Raw genomic sequence first — 12,633 nt, 5'->3', positions numbered from 1 at the left:
ATTTCTTTGTCTCTCTTGTATTTATATTTTTAACTCATGATTCACCAATATACCCTTAGCACTTTTAATCACATCATTCTTCTAGTACCACACTCGTTCTCATCCACCAAATTTAACGCATTCATCTCACTAGTCGGTCAAACTACCTTAATACTCTATAAAACTTAACATGCACTAAAATATAAAAAGAAAAGAGAAAAACTCTAACTTAACCTTTAAAATCACTATCAATTTAAGCCTAGCAAGTAAGCAAGTAAAGTGAAATTAAAAGGAAACATAAATTAATTTTTTCAAAAATAGGAGAAAATTTAAAATAACTTTCGGGTCCTCACACTCTCTCCCCCTTAAAAAAATTTCGTCTTCGAAATTTTTACCTTCAATTGCTTCAGATGACTCTGGAGCCTGTTGCTTGTCTATAGCATATACCCATGCTGGCACTTTTGGTCTGTTCTCTCTTTCATTAGCTTGTCTAGGGTTAATTTTATCCCCTTTGTAGACACCAAATTTTTAAATAATTTTTATCCTATTTTTATTGTTTAGTAATCATTCTTATCTATTTTATTTGTTAAATTCATGATTTTAGTTTTTAGACTTTTAGCATTTGTATAGCATTTTAGATTATTATTATTATCTATTGTTTTATTTTAGTTTTTATTTTTTGCATTCGTTTTTGCCCTTTTAGCTGTTTATTTTTATTGTAAGACTTTTAGCATACAAATTTGTCAAAAGAGAAAATTATTCATAAAAAATATGTTTTTTTACTGTTTATTAATTGGAAAAGAGAGGAAAAATCATTAACCAAACACAGGAAAAATCTGAGCCTTTTGTTTTATTTTTTATTCCTAGTTTTGTTCATCCGAGTTTATTTGAATTGTTGTTTTTCTTTACTTAATATTATTTTTCATTTTTGTATTACATTGGTATGTAAAAAAAAAAAGAAGCCGCACATAAAATGATATTATTTTCACGGGAGATTTTTCTAGTCTTTCTTGGCTCCCAATGGATCGGATGGCTGAGGTTTTTGGTAAAACCAACCCTTCATCCTCACCTTTAAGGTGAGGGTTTAGGGGTTATGGTTTCATATAAAAGGGAAGAGAGAGCAGGAAAGAAAGGGGGGGCTGAGGAAAGGAAGTTGAGTGACGGCTGAAAAAGGATTTGGCGGCTGAAAATCTGGAGAGAAAAGGGACGGCTGAGGAAAAAAAGAGACGAGAAAAGATAGAAATGAAAGAGGGTGAGGGATTGGAAAAGAAAGAGGGAAGAACTGAGGGTTTCAGAAACAGCGGAAGGAAGGAGAGAAAACCGAGCTTCGGGGAAGGCAAGGCTGAGGAATAGAGGGGCAAACGACTGCCACCACCGCACCACAATCCACCAGCATCGCCAATAACCGTCATCGGAAGAGCACAGTAATGCATCCTTACCCTTTTCTCCCCCTTAACCTTTGAAATGAGAATCGTGCAACCTGTCTGTGTCTCTCCCTTGTCGGTAGTAAAAAAAAGTTTTTATCTTTCTTGATGTTTATGCATGATTTCTGGTTTAGGTAAGGAAGTTTGTTGGGCCGATGAAAGTCTTAGGTTTGTTATTAAAATCAGTTTGTGGTAAGATGTTTACGTGGGTTTCATGGTACGATGTTTATCTGGATTGCATGGGTTTCATGTAAAGAGGGAACCAGGGTCTGATGTTTGCACGAGATAGGGAGGGAAATTAGATTCCGATGTTTATCATTTTGTGTCAAACAATGTTTGTTTCCTCACTGTTTTCAGGGTAGGATAACGATAACATGTGAAAATCTTGTCCAGATAATCTGATATGTTAAGGGAAAAACTAAAGTAGCTGCATCGATTCCTTACGTTGTTATGCTCTTATGTGAAATTTTTATGTCTAGAAGCCAGAACTTTATCTAGGTAAGGAGAAAGAAAGCTCCGCAATCTGTGAACTAATATTGATAAATTGGATTTGCTGGGTAACTAAAGTCTTATCTTGCTGGAAAGGTTGAATTTTGTCGCAATGCGCGTGATTAGGAACTTAGAAACGAAAGCCATCAGTTGCTTTTATCTTGTTTGGTTTTGCTTGTCCTGGAAATCTGGCTTGGAGTTCTCAGCAGATGGTTATGGGCCATTAAAACGTTTGATGATCCTCTTGTTTGGTTTTTAGATTGCATGTGGCTGAACTGTGGGCATAAAAATCTGCTGCAATAGGCCTGAAGTTCTTAGCTCGTTGCAGCAGAAGAATAAATAACCTTCTTTTCCTTTTTTTTTTTTTGGTTTGCTGAAATTCATGGATTGGCTTGAATTTTCTTTTGGTTTGCTGGTTGTTTGGTGGTAATTCCATACATTTGTTGGCGGTAATTTGAAGCAATATGGTGCGGCATAGCAGCAGACCACAACATGTCATTTGCTTCATGCCTGTCGTTGCATTTTGACACCTTAGCTGAAGTTTTTGTGTTCTTAGACAGTGGCCTAGGTGTAGTTTCATTCTGAATGCAGACAGCCTTTCCTTCCTTTTTGGTTGCCGGTGTTTTGTCTGTTTGGAGTGTTTGATCTGCTTGCCCTTTGAATGGGATGCCGTGTGCGTGTTTGGGAACATAGGAGCAAAGGCCAATCAGTTTTCTTTGTCTTCCTTTCTTGGAAAGTTTGAATAGTCGAAGTTTAGCAAGTATTCAGACCATTTGATTGCATTTTGTGTTCAAAGGTTCATTAGATCTTTCCTCTCCCCTTTGTCTTAAGTCCTCGCATTCAATGCTTGAGTGAGTTGGGATTTTGTTTCGGCTAAATGAAGATAAGTTGCAGAAACATAAGCTTCTTCGTAACTTTGCATAAACTCTAGCTGAAAGTTTTTCCAGATTTGCGTCATTTCTGTCTCAGTTTTTACTTGTTGGGAGGTCTAAGCTTTGGAGATTTGGTTGAAAAGATCTTGATCAAACTTTGGTGTTTGGATCTGGTGTATCCGTTGGAAACAAAATTGCAGCAGCAAACCTTGACTTGAATATAATTTGGAATGAACCTGAAACCTCAATTTTTTTTCCTTGTTTTGTCTTTCTCTCACATAGTATCTTGGCAATGAATTCTTAAGGTCTAGTGTGAACTTGGAAGTTGAATCTTGCTCCTTGTTAAAATTTTTGTTTGCCACACAAGGTTGCTGAAATTCCTAAAGTTTTAGCTGGCTGTCGAAAGTCTCTTCTTGTTGTAGAAACGTTTCATAAGCTTTGCATGAAGTTGCTGGAATTGTTCAGATTTTGCATGGCTGTTGTCCGACATTTTGGTGTTTAAATCTACAAGTTTCATGATGCAAAGTGGGAAGATTGTGTGATAGTTGTGTTTGGATTTGATTATGTTTGAAAGCTGGTTTTGTGAAGTGCCGAATTGCAGGAAGCTTTCATCAGATTTTTTTTTTTTTTTTGTGTGCAGGCAATGTTTCGTAGTTTCACATGCATTTGCATGCAAAATTGCTTTCAAAAGTTGCACTTTACTCCCCTTAGCTTCCGCCTATGCTACAAAGGCCCAATCATGTTCTAATTTCTTGCAACTGGGTCCTAAAGTAATTGCATTTTCAACCATTACTTGACCTTTTCTTTGCTCTTAGACCCTTGAAGTCCCAAAAATGTTTTATTTGGGTTTGAGTGATTGGTTAATATTTGCAATTGGGTCCTTAGTAGTTTTTCTATTTTAGAAATTTGATCAACAATTTACTTTCTTTGAAATTATGCACTATTTGATTTCATTTAAGTTGCAATTAGGAGGGATTTGATGATTTTGTTTATACTTTACTATTTAATTGATGCCTTGACCCTTTTATTGTTTTGAAACTAATATTTCCTTCATCTCATTACCATTGCAAGGGAGGTAACTTCTATCTCCTTGATTTTATTTCTCCTACGTGCTCCTACGTGTTTTGTGTGAATATGCATGCTTTAATTCATTTTTCATTTTATTAATGTTTAATTGCCTGTTTCGCTTTCTTTTTATTTCGCCTTCTTTAATTGGCAAGTCATTTGAGGGCATTTGAACCCCAATTTGTAATAGTTAGGTTTTGGCGCCTCTCTTGAAGACATGTCTTAGCTAGCCAATGTAATAGTTAGAATTTACTTTTCTAAGTCTTCCCCCTTTAGATTGTAGTAGGCATCCCCTTTTGTAATAGATAGGGCTTGTGTGCTATGTGTTTGTGTGTGTGCCTATATGCCTATGTGTTTAATCGCTTTTCCTAGGATTGTGCATCTAGACAAGCATGCTTATGTGTTACATGCTATGTGAAACTATGTGTTTTGCATGCCTATTTGCTTTTAGTATTATATATGATTATGTGGATGGAATGTACGTTACCGTGGCTAGTCCAATGCTAGTCATGGTCTTCCCTTCGAGCTCTTACAAGTCCAACGCTTGTGAGAGAACGTGAGTTAAGGGTCAGTCCAACGCTAGACCCTTAGATACCATTCTACGCGCTAGATCATGATTGTGTGATAAAATCATTTCATCTCATGCATATTTTTACTTTCTAGGGTCTTTTATCATGTACCCCATATACAAATAGCCCTTATCCCTAATTTTCCTATATATATATCCCTCCTATGTATGATACATAACATTAGAATTGCATTTCATTCTAAAAATAGGATTAGTGTAGTGCATTTGCTTGATTAGATTAGGGAAAGCCCTTGGATATGGGATACTGACGAGTTTGACTTTCTAGCCTTAACACGCTCGTATTCCCTCTATTAAAGGGAAAATTGAGTCACGAACATTAGTTCCCCGTACCCGACATGATGCACTCCTTTAAGACATGTATATTTCTATAATTATTTTTATCCCTTTTCTTTTCTTGGAGTCTCATATTTTTGCATTATTCGTGACCTCTCCAAAGAGTCATTATTGGGCATCACAATTAATGTGATTGGTACCATTCAAGTTTTGAAGAGAAATTTTGCCCCCCGATACCCCCCTAGGTCTAAGGTTTGCATTCATATAATACATCCAAATGTGATAAATCTTTAGCTTAAAATAAGAAAATCTTTGACTAAATCACGCAACTAGCCTTGGCTAGGTCGAAGGGGTGCCTTGGATTTTATCCTTGCCTTCCCCTTCGTCAAATGTGACTCCCGAACCTTTTTCGTTGGTTTACGTAGACTAGGAGTCGTTTAAAAGGGGTTTCTTTCTAACTTTTCCTTTAAAAAAAATTCATTTTAGGTGACTTGGTACACCTTAACTCTATACCAAGTGGCGACTCCGATTTTTATTTCAAGAACCCTTTTTAAACTATATTTTGGGTCAAATCGTCGCATTTTCGAGTCCCATTTAGACCCATATTTTTCTTTATTTTCTTTGTAAATCAAATTTCATTTTTAAATAAAAATTCACTTTTTTAAACCATTTGTTTATTTTATAAAAAATCGGGCGCGACAGTTGGCGACTCCACTGGGGACTTAGAGGGCCCGAGCATTCGATTTAGTCAATCTTTTTCTTCTTTTAACCTTCTCATATATCGCATTTGAATGTTTAGGGTTGCATTCTTCTTTCCCTTTTGCCATTTTTCTCTTTTTAGGGATTTTGCATCTATCGCGCGCATAATTGCTCTTTGCACACTATGTATGTGATGAATGGATGGTTCATTTATTTGTTACTTTTACTTGTTTCGCGATTGCATTTTGGGTGAGGGGTAGTCGCCCTAGAACCTCCGTCCGCATTTATGGTATTTAATCCCTCTCCTCAATAAGAAAGCACCTCATACGTGCATGCATAGTCTTATTTACCCTTCTTTTTTTTTTCGTGGGCATTTCCCACACCTCTTTGTAGGATTAGGATCGATTGCCTTGGGTAGGCGGATGGTGTGCTCTGCGCCCATAGCGCTATCTAAGGGATCACTCGAGCCACCGATCAAAGGCCCTGGGAGTGATGACCCTTCGCCTTTAGGTCTGAAGGTTTGGGAGTCGAAACCTTATCGAGTCTAAATGCATTAGTGAGGCAAACCTCATGCATCCATATTAGAATTGCCTAGGATAGAGTCGACCTTATCCTGAACTAGGGACACTATGCACGAGGGGAGGGATTCCAACTCTCTTACCTTATTTCTACTTTCTATATTTTATTATTATTTGGTTGCCACAATGTGTTATGTGTTGAGCTAACTTTCCGTGTTTCTTGCCTTGTGCATTCACAAACGTTAAGAGATAAAAGGTCTGGCATGATCTTCTTTTAGGACCCACCCTTGTAGATAGGCCATTGCACGTTTAAGAAATTTTGGTATATTTCGTTCGTAAATTGATAATGCCATATCATTTTAGGCCTACCCTGACAAATAAGGGGTCCCTTAGGTCATGTTTCATTTCAAATTGCATATTTTACTGCTTTAATAAACTGGCATCACGCATAAACCATAGAAAGGGAATGCCATTTAGGGGATCCCACGTTAGGAATAAACCGCCTCGTGTCTCGGATACTTAATCCAAGGAGACTTGCACGTTTACATTTTGTACCATTCAAAAGGGTAATGCACAAGGTAAGGTAGGATCCGATCGATCTTTGGAATATGAGCGTCTAATAATCACTTTTTGACCATTTTATCAAAATTGGTAAAAATCCCTTGCGTAAAGGACATTAATTTGAAGAAATTCACAAATAATTCCTCACTATTGAGACGATAAATAAATTGAGGCAAAAATTTGATTTTAGAAGGCTCATAGACTAATGCATTGCAATAAATTTTTAAAACTATCAGTGGATAGATTGATTTTTAAATAAGCTATCAATTCCATTCAATCCATTGGACCATTTTATTCATCAATTTCATCCAGTCCATTTTATCAATTTGTTCATCTTTAGGGCAACCTAGTTGATTTTGAATTCATTTGACTAGTTTACCCATTTTAGGGCAATCTAGTCGATTTTGAATAGATCACCAATTTCATTCAATTCATTTGATTAATTTACCCATTCTTAGGGCAATCTTATCGATTTTGAATAAATCATCAATTTTGTTCGATCCATTTGACCAGTTTACCTATTTTAGGTGTGAGAACCCGTAAATTCCTCTTAATAATTTTCCTAGGGTTTATCCCCTTTAATGGCATGTTTTCTGCATTTTCTGGCTAGAAATATTTTCTTGGGGAAATTTTATGAGCAATTATAGTTTTTAGATAATTTTTCTAGTATTGGAGAGTTTTTAGAAAATTAAGAATATATATTGGACGTGGGACCCACTAGTGCGAAAAGTTCGGAAAAAAATTCGGTCAATAAGGTTAAGTTTCGGATACTGTGTAAAATTTATCGGGTGTTAAGAGATAAGTAGAGAGTGAGATTGATTGATGTGAGAGGAAAAAGAAAGATAAGAATGCATTTAATGAGGTGACAAGTGTCATCTTCTCATTAGTTGGACTTTAAGAAACACTATTCACTTTCTTGACTTTTTTTTTTTTGACCAAAGGATTAAATATCAAAAATTGCACAAAATGCACCATTTTTCTCTCCTTGTGGCCGGTTCTCCTTGAGCAAAGAAGGAAGGAAATTCTTCAACTTTCAAGCTTCCATATGCTTCAATCTTCTACAAACAAAAGCCTAGATTAGATTCTACTCCATAAAAACCTTTCTTCTAGTGATAGTAAGTGTATTAGTGAAGTTTGTTTGAAGCTCTAAGGTGGCCAACATCTCTCTCTCTCTTGTTACTTGGTAAGTGATGCTAGAACACTCTACTACACCTAATGATGTTTATGTTATGCTTAGAAGTAGCTTGAGTGATGGAATATGTGATTTATTTCTTGATTTGAAGAGTTTTGGTGAAGTTTTCCATTTTATGATGAATTTTCTGGTTTCATATGATCTTGATGGTGTGGTTGTTTTTGATGGTTGGTAATAAGGGGCTTTGGCTCTAGTAGGTGTGAATTGTGGTTAAATGCAATCAATTTTGGATTTGGAATGAAATGTGAAAAGTTAGGGTTCATGAACCCCTAATCTGTCCGAAATTTTAGGTCATAGATAGAGGCCGAATTGGACTTTGTTCAAAACATGAAAGTTGTAGGTATTGATGAGTATGAAGTGGCTTCAAAATTTCAGGGCATTTGGAGTAGTATAGAGTGAGTTATGCCGTTTTTACTGTTGCTGTTTTTGGTGAACAGAATGTGCGAACTGCGATAGTAATTGTCTGTTTTGACTGGAATTGGTTTGGATTTGGTTGTTGGTGTCTTCTTATGAACTGTAGCTGGATATCTTAGCTTTCATGTTCCTTTGGAATCAATGCAATTGGACCTGTGTAGGCTGAGATAGACGTATTACAGTTTTGTGTGATTTGGGAACCTGCAATTGCGGTTCTGGCTGGGTTTTCTGCATTTTTGACCTAGTTGTGCTAGGATTTGGACTGAGAGGCCTACTACATTGTTGTATCCCTGTTTCATAGCTTCGAAATGGTGGGTCTTACACCCCCAACCTATAATTGTAGTGAGAGTTGTGCCATTACCGCATTATGACGTCAAAACCGGTTTTCTTATCAAGGCCTACATTAAAGCCCTTTCTTAATTTCTGGTTGCCTATGATGCTTATTTATGCATATGAAACCCTATTAGGGTTAAGATTGGTATGGCTTTATGACTCGTTATCGAGTCTCCATGTTTTTGTTTGCATGTTTAGGGCTCGCTCTCATTCCGGTCTTTTCCTAGCTAACTTTTGTACTTGTACTGCTTTGAGCCTAGTGAACGGCTTTTGGGAAATGAGATGACTTTTGTGTGAGGTTTTGGGACTGATTTGAGGAAATCATGAAGCCTTAATGGCTGGAAAAGTAAGAAATTTAGGGGAAATGCTGTCCGATTTTCTAGGCCGTTTGGTTCTTTAAGTTGGATTTGCCTTTTGATGGAAATGAAGGGCTTTTGGGTTGTTGACCCTAGGTCTTCATGTTATCTTTTGTTTCCAAGAAAATCATGTTTTTGCACCCTTGCATTAGTATTTTTGGCAAGGCGTACGACGTGTAGTCGAGCCTCACTTGTGCATTCCGTTTACTCGATTTTGGATATGAAACCTTCAATTGGTTTATTTTGATTATTTTAGGGTTTCTTGGCGATTAAGGCCAATCTGAAGTAAAAACTTTTGAAGTTGAGCCGGTGAGTGTACCACTCCCCTCCATTGCTATTTAACTTGATTTCTGCTCTGCAATCTGTTTATTTGTTCGAGACGAGGGTGTACTTTATCACACTCGTTCTCTAGTCTGTTCATATGCCAATTTACTATGCAAAATTTGAATCTGTTATCTGTGTCTGCATCTGTTCGGATTTCTATGACCTATGAGCTCAATCCTGTGGCTAAGTTATTCGAGTCGGGCCGGCAAGGGCCTGGACGATTAGATAACGAACCACGGTAGTCTGTTCGGGGATTTTGGGTATTGAGACCCTTGATTCCGGGTATACTCGAGTATTACCATTTTGTTCGTTTGAGGTGAGCGGGCCCGGTAAAGGGGTGTTTGGTGGACGGAATTCGGTGATAAGAGGGGTCTACGGACGCATTGGTTCTATATACGTTGACGGAGAGTCAACCGGTTTGGATCAAGTATTGCGCTGGAAATTTGGCTCCTGAGAGCCACCCGTATCCTTCTGATTTGAATCATTGGTTCCTTTGCTTTACATCTGACATGTGTATCTGATTTGTTAAATGTGAAATGCCATGATTTTAATGCTATCTGTTTGGTACCTCATTGAGCGCAAGCTCACCCCTTTCCGTTCCTTTTGTTTTCCTTACAGGAAAATAAACTCTTTTGGTCTGGACTTGACAAATGGCTGCCAAATTGAGCTAGTTGAACATATCTTTTGTATAGCTCATGTATTAAAACCCTAAGTGTACTTTTGGGGCGTTTTCTCTTTTGATTTGGCAAATTTGAAAACTTTTGTATGTCATTTTGATTTGTAAACGCTAAAGTTCAGATGTGAATGTTTGTTGGCTATTTCGATTGGGTTCTGACGGGTCGGTCACTATTCATGGCCGACTTCGGATTTCACTTTTTTAAATTTTGGGTTATTTTACCATTTTGACTCGTTTACGCTCGTTCGTAAGTTCCGGATCGCTATAGATAGTTCTAGTCTGCATCGTGAGTCCTGGCGAGAGCTGGGCAGGCAGTCCGCTCACCCCTTTGGTTCGCCTTAGGGGAAAGTGGGGCTGTTACAAGTGGTATCAGAGCCACTTCGCGTGGTCTCTGCGCGGAGTGAGACTGGGCCAAGTGGTGTTGTGGTCCTAATTTCATGAATATGTCTAAGTGCTCGTTTGAGCGTAAGTTATGAACCGGGCATGTGATAAGTGTGCGAATCATTATCATGGGACTTGAGGAAGCTAGGTATGTATGTCGGGTAGGAATCTTTAATAAGGATGGTTTACTCTTGGGACCGGCCGGCTCGAGTTGTGAATTATCTTAGATGGGATTCTTGCGCCCGGATACGAAAGATGTGAGGGCCTAGGTTAGAAAGGATTTGGTGAACTAGAAAGGCCTTTCCTCGGTGGATCGTTTATGTTTGTACTTGACTTAACTGGTTGTATATATGATAAGGAATTTCGAGGACGAAATTCTTTTAAGGGGGAGAGAGTGTGAGAACCTGTAAATTCCTCTTAATAATTTTCCTAGGGTTTATCCCCTTTAATGGCATGTTTTCTGCATTTTCTGGCTAGAAATATTTTCTTGGGGAATTTTATGAGCAATTATAGTTTTTAGATAATTTTTCTAGTATTGGAGAGTTTTTAGAAAATTAAGAATATATATTGGACGTGGGACCCACTAGTGCGAAAAGTTCGGAAAAAATTCGGTCAATAAGGTTAAGTTTCGGATACTGTGTAAAATTTATCGGGTGTTAAGAGATAAGTAGAGAGTGAGATTGATTGATGTGAGAGGAAAAAGAAAGATAAGAATGCATTTAATGAGGTGACAAGTGTCATCTTCTCATTAGTTGGACTTTAAGAAACACTATTCACTTTCTTGACTTTTTTTTTTGACCAAAGGATTAAATGTCAAAAATTGCACAAAATGCACCATTTTTCTCTCCTTGTGGCCGGTTCTCCTTGAGCAAAGAAGGAAGGAAATTCTTCAACTTTCAAGCTTCCATATGCTTCAATCTTCTACAAACAAAAGCCTAGATTAGATTCTACTCCATAAAAACCTTTCTTCTAGTGATAGTAAGTGTATTAGTGAAGTTTGTTTGAAGCTCTAAGGTGGCCAACATCTCTCTCTCTCTTGTTACTTGGTAAGTGATGCTAGAACACTCTAATACACCTAATGATGTTTATGTTATGCTTAGAAGTAGCTTGAGTGATGGAATATGTGATTTATTTCTTGATTTGAAGAGTTTTGGTGAAGTTTTCCATTTTATGATGAATTTTCTGGTTTCATATGATCTTGATGGTGTGGTTGTTTTTGATGGTTGGTAATAAGGGGCTTTGGCTCTAGTAGGTGTGAATTGTGGTTAAATGCAATCAATTTTGGATTTGGAATGAAATGTGAAAAGTTAGGGTTCATGAACCCCTAATCTGTCCGAAATTTTAGGTCATAGATAGAGGCCGAATTGGACTTTGTTCAAAACATGAAAGTTGTAGGTATTGATGAGTATGAAGTGGCTTCAAAATTTCAGGGCATTTGGAGTAGTATAGAGTGAGTTATTCCGTTTTTACTGTTGCCTTGTTTTTGGTGAAGCAGAATGTGGCGAATGGCGATAGTAATTGTCTGTTTTGACTGGAATTGGTTTGGATTTTGGTTGTTGGTGTCTCTTATTGAACTGTAGCTGGATATATCTTAGCTTTTTCATGTTCCTCCTCTGGCAATAATGCAATTGGACCTGTGTAGGCTGAGATAGACGTATTACAGTTTTGTGTGATTTGGGAACCTGCAATGCGGTTCTGGCTGGGTTTTCCTGCATTTTTGACCTAGTTTGTGCTAGGATTTGGACTGATGAGGACTACTTACATTGTTTGTAGCCCTGTTTCAAGCTTCGGAAATGTGGGTCTACACCCCCACCTATAATTGTAGTGAGAGTTGTGCCATTAACCGCATTATGCACGTCAACCGGTTTTCTTAATCAAGGCCTACATTAAAGCCCTTTCCTTAATTTCTGGTTGCCTATGATGCTTATTTATGCATATGAAACCCTATTAGGGTTAAGCTTGGTATTGGTTTATGACTCGTTATCGAGTCTCAGTTTTTGTTTGCCATGTTTAGGGCTCGATCTCATTCCACGGTCTTTTTCCTAGCTAACTTTTGTACTTGTTTACTGCTTTGAGCCTAGTGAACAGGCTTTTGGGAAATGAGAAAATGACTTTTGTGGAGGTTTTGGGACTGATTTTGAGAATATCATGAAGCCTTAATGGCTGGAAAAGTAAGAAATTTAGGGGAAATGCTGTCCGATTTCTAGGCCGTTTGGTTCTTTAAGTTGGATTTGCCTTTTGATGGAAATGAAGGGCTTTTGGGTTGTTGACCCTAAGTCTTCATGTTATCTTTTTGTTTCCAAGAAAATCATGTTCTTGCACCCTTGCATTAGTATTTATTTGGCAAGGCATACGACGTGTAGTCGAGCCTCACTTGTGCATTCCGTTTGCTCGATTTGGATATGAAACCTTCAATTGGTTTATTTTGATTATTTTAGGGTTTCTTGGCGATTAAGGCCAATCTGAAGTAAAAAATTTTGAAGTTGAG

This window comes from Coffea eugenioides, chromosome 10, assembly GCF_003713205.1.
Source record: "Coffea eugenioides isolate CCC68of chromosome 10, Ceug_1.0, whole genome shotgun sequence".
Taxonomy (NCBI): Eukaryota; Viridiplantae; Streptophyta; class Magnoliopsida; order Gentianales; family Rubiaceae; genus Coffea; species Coffea eugenioides.
This window is presented reverse-complemented; position numbering follows the sequence as displayed.